Source organism: Xenopus laevis, chromosome 4L, assembly GCF_017654675.1.
Source record: "Xenopus laevis strain J_2021 chromosome 4L, Xenopus_laevis_v10.1, whole genome shotgun sequence".
NCBI lineage: Eukaryota > Metazoa > Chordata > Amphibia > Anura > Pipidae > Xenopus > Xenopus laevis.
Window position 1 is genome coordinate 123,685,532 of NC_054377.1, and position 7,063 is coordinate 123,692,594.

The window sequence follows — 7,063 nt, forward strand, 5'->3', positions numbered from 1 at the left end:
TATATCTTAGTTTGGATCAAGTACAAGGTACTGTTTTATTACAACAGAGAAAAATGAAATCATTCTTACAAATTTGTTATTGGATATAATGTAGTCTTTGGGATATGGCCTATTCATTATTCAGAGCTTTCTTGATAATGGGTTTCCGGATAACCGATCCCATACCTGTATATGCAAGTATATTGATAATTCTTGCATTAACAAACAGAAACTTAGGCAATAAATGATGTCCATTATTTTATTAAAAGGTTACAACTCCCTTTAATATAGTGTAAATTAAGACTGACTCATTTCATGCCTACATGGCTAAGTGCCCTGTGTGCCCCATGTAGGCATGAAAGCGCCAGTCTTAATTTACACTTTGTTAAAGGATGTTGAAACCTTTTATTGATTAAGGCCCCCTGTGCCCCATGTAGGCACAAAATGTGTCAGGCTGAAATTACACTATGTCAAAGGCTATTGAAATCTCTTGACTAAGGCTCATTTATGCAATTGCTGTTTCTCTTTAAGATGAAAGTCTGGGCAGAAATGATGATGTGCACCTGACCCCTGTCCAAACTAGTGGTCAACTTGTCAGTTTAAATCTGCCAAACCATGTGGGTTTCAGGCCAGCCTGTCCATCACTAAGGTCTTGCACTTGACATTATTCACAACTTTTTAAAAAAACTGTGCCTACTTCTCAGTCAGAAGGAGTGCACATGTTTGATGCCCTTTCCCCTTCTGATACTATCAGACTGCACCTAAGTGTGTGTGTTGCATGTTGTATGCCCTCTTTTATAAGCAATGCTCAAAGTACTCAAAGGGAGGCTCTATAAATAAATTACTAGAATGGTAGGGTTAGCAAGACCAGCATCTGAACCGGACAGACCATGCATTCAAAAGATTTAGGGCAGAACAGATTTAGCCCAGTTCAGTAAGATATTATTTTTATGTGATGTAGATTAACCACAGCTAATTGCAGATTGGTTGTTATGGGTTACTGCAATGGGGCAGATTGGCAGTGTTAGTAAATAGGCACAGATACTGTGTCAATCACAATAGCAGTCCAATGCCATTCTGTGCTAGGTTAGTGATGAGCCAATGATGAGTAAAGCCACGTTTTCCCGCAAAATTGATGGCCATAAACTCTAATGAGTGAAAAAATTTGTTACGCACTTTGTCGCGCATCAAAAAAAATTGACGCCCATAGACTTCAATGCATTTCGGCAAACTTTCATCATTCATGAATTTTTGGCGGAGCAAAACAGGTCGTCACTAGCTACAGTATGGGATGTTAGAGCTGGTGGGATGTTAGCATGCTGTAGGCATGAAATAGTAAGTGCAAAGCTATGGGCCTATTTACAAACATTCGGATTTTATCAAATGGTATTTTTTCTCTAAAAATTGTTTTTTTTTATTCTTCTAAAACTTAACAGTTTTAGATTTGTGAAGTGTAAAAACCATGAAAAACTCTAATACAAAACTTCTCCAAGTAAAAGCAGTCAAGGTCCCATAGAAATCATTGGGAGCGACGCTGATTTTATTGAACCTTTTTTTAACCATTCAGACTTTTACAGGTCTTTAGAGGTTTTAGAGATATTCATAATTTTTATCAGATCTTACAGCACTTTTTTTGTTCATACTTTTTAGATTTAGATCTTTTGATAAGTTTCATGGCATTTGTGGCTTTAGAAAAATAGAGAATAATTGTATAATCAAAAAGCTCCACTAGAATTCGACCTTTAGTAACTGGGCTTCCCTGTGCTATGAGGGCCTCCCTGTACTATGTAATACACTCATATTTACCCGGTGCAGTCAGGGTTATATCAGGCAAAGTTAGGTTTCTATGAGCTGAGCAACATATTGGTTTAGAAAAACAGAACAATGTATAGCACATGAAATCACAATAATATAAACCACAAATAAATGTCTTTTCTCAGACTTGCTACTGTGATATGGTTTGACCTCACATTTGTCTCCTGTTTCTCTGCCTTCCATAAATTGTAAATTGACGTTTCTTATTTTCAGATCCACAAAATGAGTTGAGACCTGGTTTTAAGGTGTACCTTTTCCTAATTTATTCTGCAATTTTGGGGTGGGATATTTTGAATGAAATAATTAAATTCAGTTGTGCTTTAATCAAAAGTCTCCTGCAAAATTGTAAAAAACAAAAAGGGCTTTACAACATAAAGGGGCTCCTTATAGTAAAGGGACGGTTCTGCGCTATTTACAGAAAGTCCCTTGTGCCCCTCTGTGCTCTGCCCAACAGGTACAAATATGTAGAACACTCCTTGCTGGAAGTGCAGGCACATGTGCTCTATGGATTGTGTTTTTATAAATGCAATTTTGCACTAATTAAACTGCCTTGTACATACACTATACCTGCTGTAAAAGTGCTCCTTTATCACTGTTATATCAGTGCAAGTTGCACGAGGATAGCATTACAATGCAGTAGTGAGAAGTGCATTTGTAATTTCCAATTTTTTTAAGGGGAAATGTAAGTTCCGTTTTCTTTTACATACATCTTTTTATTCCTTTTTTTCAGTTCAATTTGTCATACCGTAAATTGTTAATTTAGCACATCTGCTTCCTTCTCCAGAGCAATCCTTGGAATTATCATTATTTCCTCAATATATAAATATTGTTTTGTGCAAGCTGCCTTTTTTGTACAGTCCAGGGCTGAAACTTTTTGCATTGGACTGTTACTCCTTAATTGATGTGAAGGATTTAACATCTTCCTTTTAGCACCAAAGTCAGTTCCACACTCATGTCACGGTCACCTGCAATTTCATGCGGGGGGAAACCTGATTTTTTTTGGGGGGAGGGTGTTTAAAGTAATGTCACATGTATACAGTTTTGGAATAGATATTCCAGGGAACATGCAGGTGAGCTTACCTTGTGCATGATGATATGCCAGCCTTGTCTAAAGATGCTAAAATAAAGTTCACAACCACTGGCAACCAGGGTTATAATTATTATGTAATCCTAGAGTATAAATCAAATATAAATATCCTGAAATGTCTGAAATACCTATTCAGCTGATCAATAAAAATGCTCATGTACTTTTAGCAAATTGTTCTAATGGTCAGGCCCGGATTTGTGGAAAGGCCACCTAGGCCCGGGCCTAGGGTGGCAGGATTTTAGGGGGGCAGCATGCTACCCAAGCACACCCACATTGGTTCAAAAACACTGGGGATGCGCTGGAGATACAATAATTTTTTAAAATCTGGTCCAGATGATGAAAATTTGCACGAATAATTGGGAGGGGACAGGGGCGACGAACGGCAGTGGGCCTACCCACTATGTACATCCGGCCCTGCTAATGGTGTGGTTTGCAGTAAACAACACCATTGGTGCAGTATAATTGCTGTTGTTTCGTTTGCCCTTTGCATCGAATTAACAGAATTGCTCTGAACATTTCCTAAGTCCAGTTGGCATCATTTCTGGCACTTGTGTGAGAGCAGAGCATGTGTCCAATAGTTTTGTAGCAGCTGCCTCAGTGCGCAGGCAAAAAATTATCTGATACGTATGTGTTGTCAGCGGATCTTGACGTGCATGTGCACAACTGCGCCTGAAGCCAAAAAAATGCACTGCACATGCGCACATGCTCCAGCTGACATCACTGAAATGTTCTGCACATGGGCACATTGGATTTTTCCCAAATAACTGCGTCAAAATTGTCAGAAGTCGTCAAAAATCAGGGGAATGTGTTGGAGTCTGACCGTGGGACAGAATGCAAATTCTGGTGACTTTTTTGGAAATGCTGAACTTTTGAAAGATGAACTGACCCTTTAAAAATAAAATGAATCATGTGTACAGTGTAAGGTTGAAAGCTACAGTTTGGAGAACTTCCTCTTCGTAAACCACAGCCTATAGAGAACGCATGCCTTTCTATTCCTGTGTTATAGATGTGACCGCTTCTTAGTCTTGAGGTTTTGTTTCTGACATATAAAAAGAACATAGGAAAGATACCTTTCTTGCACTCTCTTTTGCACTTTGGACTGTGCAAAGCCTGCAAACTCTCAGAATATTCGATTTTAGAAACTTGTTAAATAAGTACTGATCACAGCTTCTTGCAAATCTTTCTGATATCAGTATGTTGGAATTACATCTTAACAGTTTGCTAATGTTAAAAAAAACAGCAACAGAGCAGCAGTTCTGTGCTAGTTATTTAATCTGGCACAAGGTACAGAGTGTAGATGGCACAAGCAATTGCACCAGGCACAGCTTGTAAGTTCATGGGGCCTAAGAAGTACACTTTTGCACCCCTCAGTAGCCTTGCACTTTACTCTTTTACCTGATGCACCAGTTCCCCTGTGCTGGATTAAGAGAATGTTCCTGTTGTCTTTCAGCTCCTTGAAATAAATGGAATTACTCCTCTATTATGCTACCCTCGCAGTATGAATTAATTTTCATATGTGCAACAATATTTTCATGGAATGCAGTGAATTTATAGTGATCGCACTTTGAAAGAAATTACAGTCAATTTATAGTATTCGGTCTCTTTCAAGTCATAAATGTAAAAAGCTCAAATGTATTTAACATTACTTTATTATTTCCATGGGGCGACATATAAACAGGAAAATAAAGTACAGAGCCATGCAGGCCTGGATTTGTGGATAGGCAACATGCCGCTTAATCACACCCGCATTGGTTCGGATGCACTGGGGATTTGCAAGAGATACAATTGTTAAATTTAAATTTCCTGTGCACCAATCTTCAGTACTCAAGACCTGATGCTAAAAATTTGCACAAGTGCACAAAGGAAAGGGAGGGGATGGAGGTTATAAACGTCAGTGGGCCTAGGGGCGCCTGCTATGTAAATCCGGCCCTGGAGCCTTGCAGACAAAAGCTAATTTTATCCATGGTAAATGTATTTTTTAGGTATTGTTTCCTCTACGATGCTTCGTCTGCAGAAAAAGAAACCACAAACCATCAGAGGATAGCAAACCCCACATGACAGATGTATTACACTCAGATATTGCATTCTGGCTTAACATAATCATTAAGATGCTTTAACAAATTCTCATATTTGTTGCTCTGCCAAAAGGTTTTATGTATCATAAATAAATTATAGCTCATTTCCAGGTCTTTCCCTTGTTAATCTAGCTAAAAGCCAACCTAACAAAGACATAGCAGTACTGTATTCATTCGAATTGATATTCATATCTGGTAGCTTCCTAGGAAATTATGATGTTCCCAAATAGCCTATCACCTATAAACCTTGGAAACTAAAACAATACCGGAACCATTTTATTTCTAGGATGGAGTTGAAATGGATGTACATATTTTAGCTCAATAAGACAACTTTATTTAGTGTGACTAGTGAGAATTTTGCCCTACAGCCCTACCCATTACCCTAAAATAGTTTCCCCCGCAGAGGAGTGGGCTAATAGAGCCTGAACTCCGGTTGGAGGAAACAATATGTCTTTTTAAAAAAATGCCCCCACCAGCCCTAGGCTGACATCACCGAGAGGGAGCTCCCGGTGCAAGCGGCCATGTTGTTTAGCATGCATGGGAGTAATGAGCTTCTGACATAGGCACCTCAAAGTCACAATCTGATGTTATGCACAGGCGCATAATGAGCTAATTGTGACAGTACCCCATTATGAGCATGCATGTGCCCCAACATGGCCGCCTGCACTGTGAGCTCCATTCGTATATGGTCAGCCTGGTGCTGGCAGGGGTCATTTTTAAAAAAACAAAACAAAAAATTATTGTTCCTCCCGACCTCTGGTGGGGGAGACGGGTGGTCTTTAAGGGGTCATTTGCTACCTGCAGAGTAGGGGCAGAGTGCAAAAACTGGTGTAATCTGAGTTCAGAGACCAACATTTGGCAACTTAATACAGTGCTTCCAGTATCTGGCAGTGCTGTATTCAAGAGGAGGAGAGTGGGGCATGCCATTTAGTTAGGGAGCTCTGCCGGCTTCATTGGGGCTCTGTATAAGGGCACACTCACCAGATTTTTCGTCCAGCAGAAGAAATGTTTTAGCCCATGGCTTGTATCTTACAAATGGAGGGTCTATTATTTATCTTTTGTTTGTGATGTCCTGGGATCAGCTGGCATGATATGATTCCCTTGTGTCAATAGATAGACTTGCACTCAATTTACCCCAACAGACTGGCCCTTGGCGCCAAAACAATTGCAAGGAGCAGCTAGGACTTTTAAACGGAACATCTAATAGAGGGCTCTGCTAATCCCTAATAACTTCAGCAGCACAAAGCTAGCTGCTAGTTTAGTTGTCATATACTTATGTATCTTAAAAGTTCATTTTTTATTGCTCTGGAATATTTGGTGTTTTGACTGCAACAATCACCTGGGCTTCTGTTACCTTAGGCTAATGGCACACCAGAGTGTTTCTCCTCCTGAGAAGAAATGCAGGCAGTGAAAAAGCCAGTCCAACAGATCCTCTCCTTGCAGTAAGTGCACTGACAGGCACAGCATCAGCCTTTGCACACAAACAATGTGGATTATGCAAAAGTATGAGTTTGCACCAAAATCTTGACTGCCTATGACAGATGGTAGTGTTGTCTGGCATCATATTCCCTTTATATGTGTACATTGAACAATACTGCAGGTAGAAATGGGTGTTTTACTACCACAGGAGGCAGTGGATGTTTTTAGTGGATGTGTCATAGATCAATGTGCTACTGATCACCACTTCAGCTATTACCAGAGTATTTCCAATACATTTCCAGGTGAAATAGGCACAGGCCATATAGAGTGTCTTCACCACTGCTTTCCACTTCAGCACACCCTATGTGCCCATGGCCTCATGGCTTCCCAGGAAACAGTAACTGTATATCCTGCCCTGTGCCTTGAGTTATACATAGAACCACCATAATGCAGTGGAAAGACTACAACTTTGCATAATATCAAATACTTCTCTAACGCTTGTATCTTTTTAGTGCTAATAATCCCTACTTTTATCATATATTGACTTTGATGGACACAAAGCCCTAGAATGTGTAGAATTTCAAAACTGTGAATTGCTTCATTCATCTTACAGTTACAAGGTCTATTATAGATGTGTTATCTGATTGGAGCATCTGGGCGACCCCTGATTCCATGTACATAGAATGCT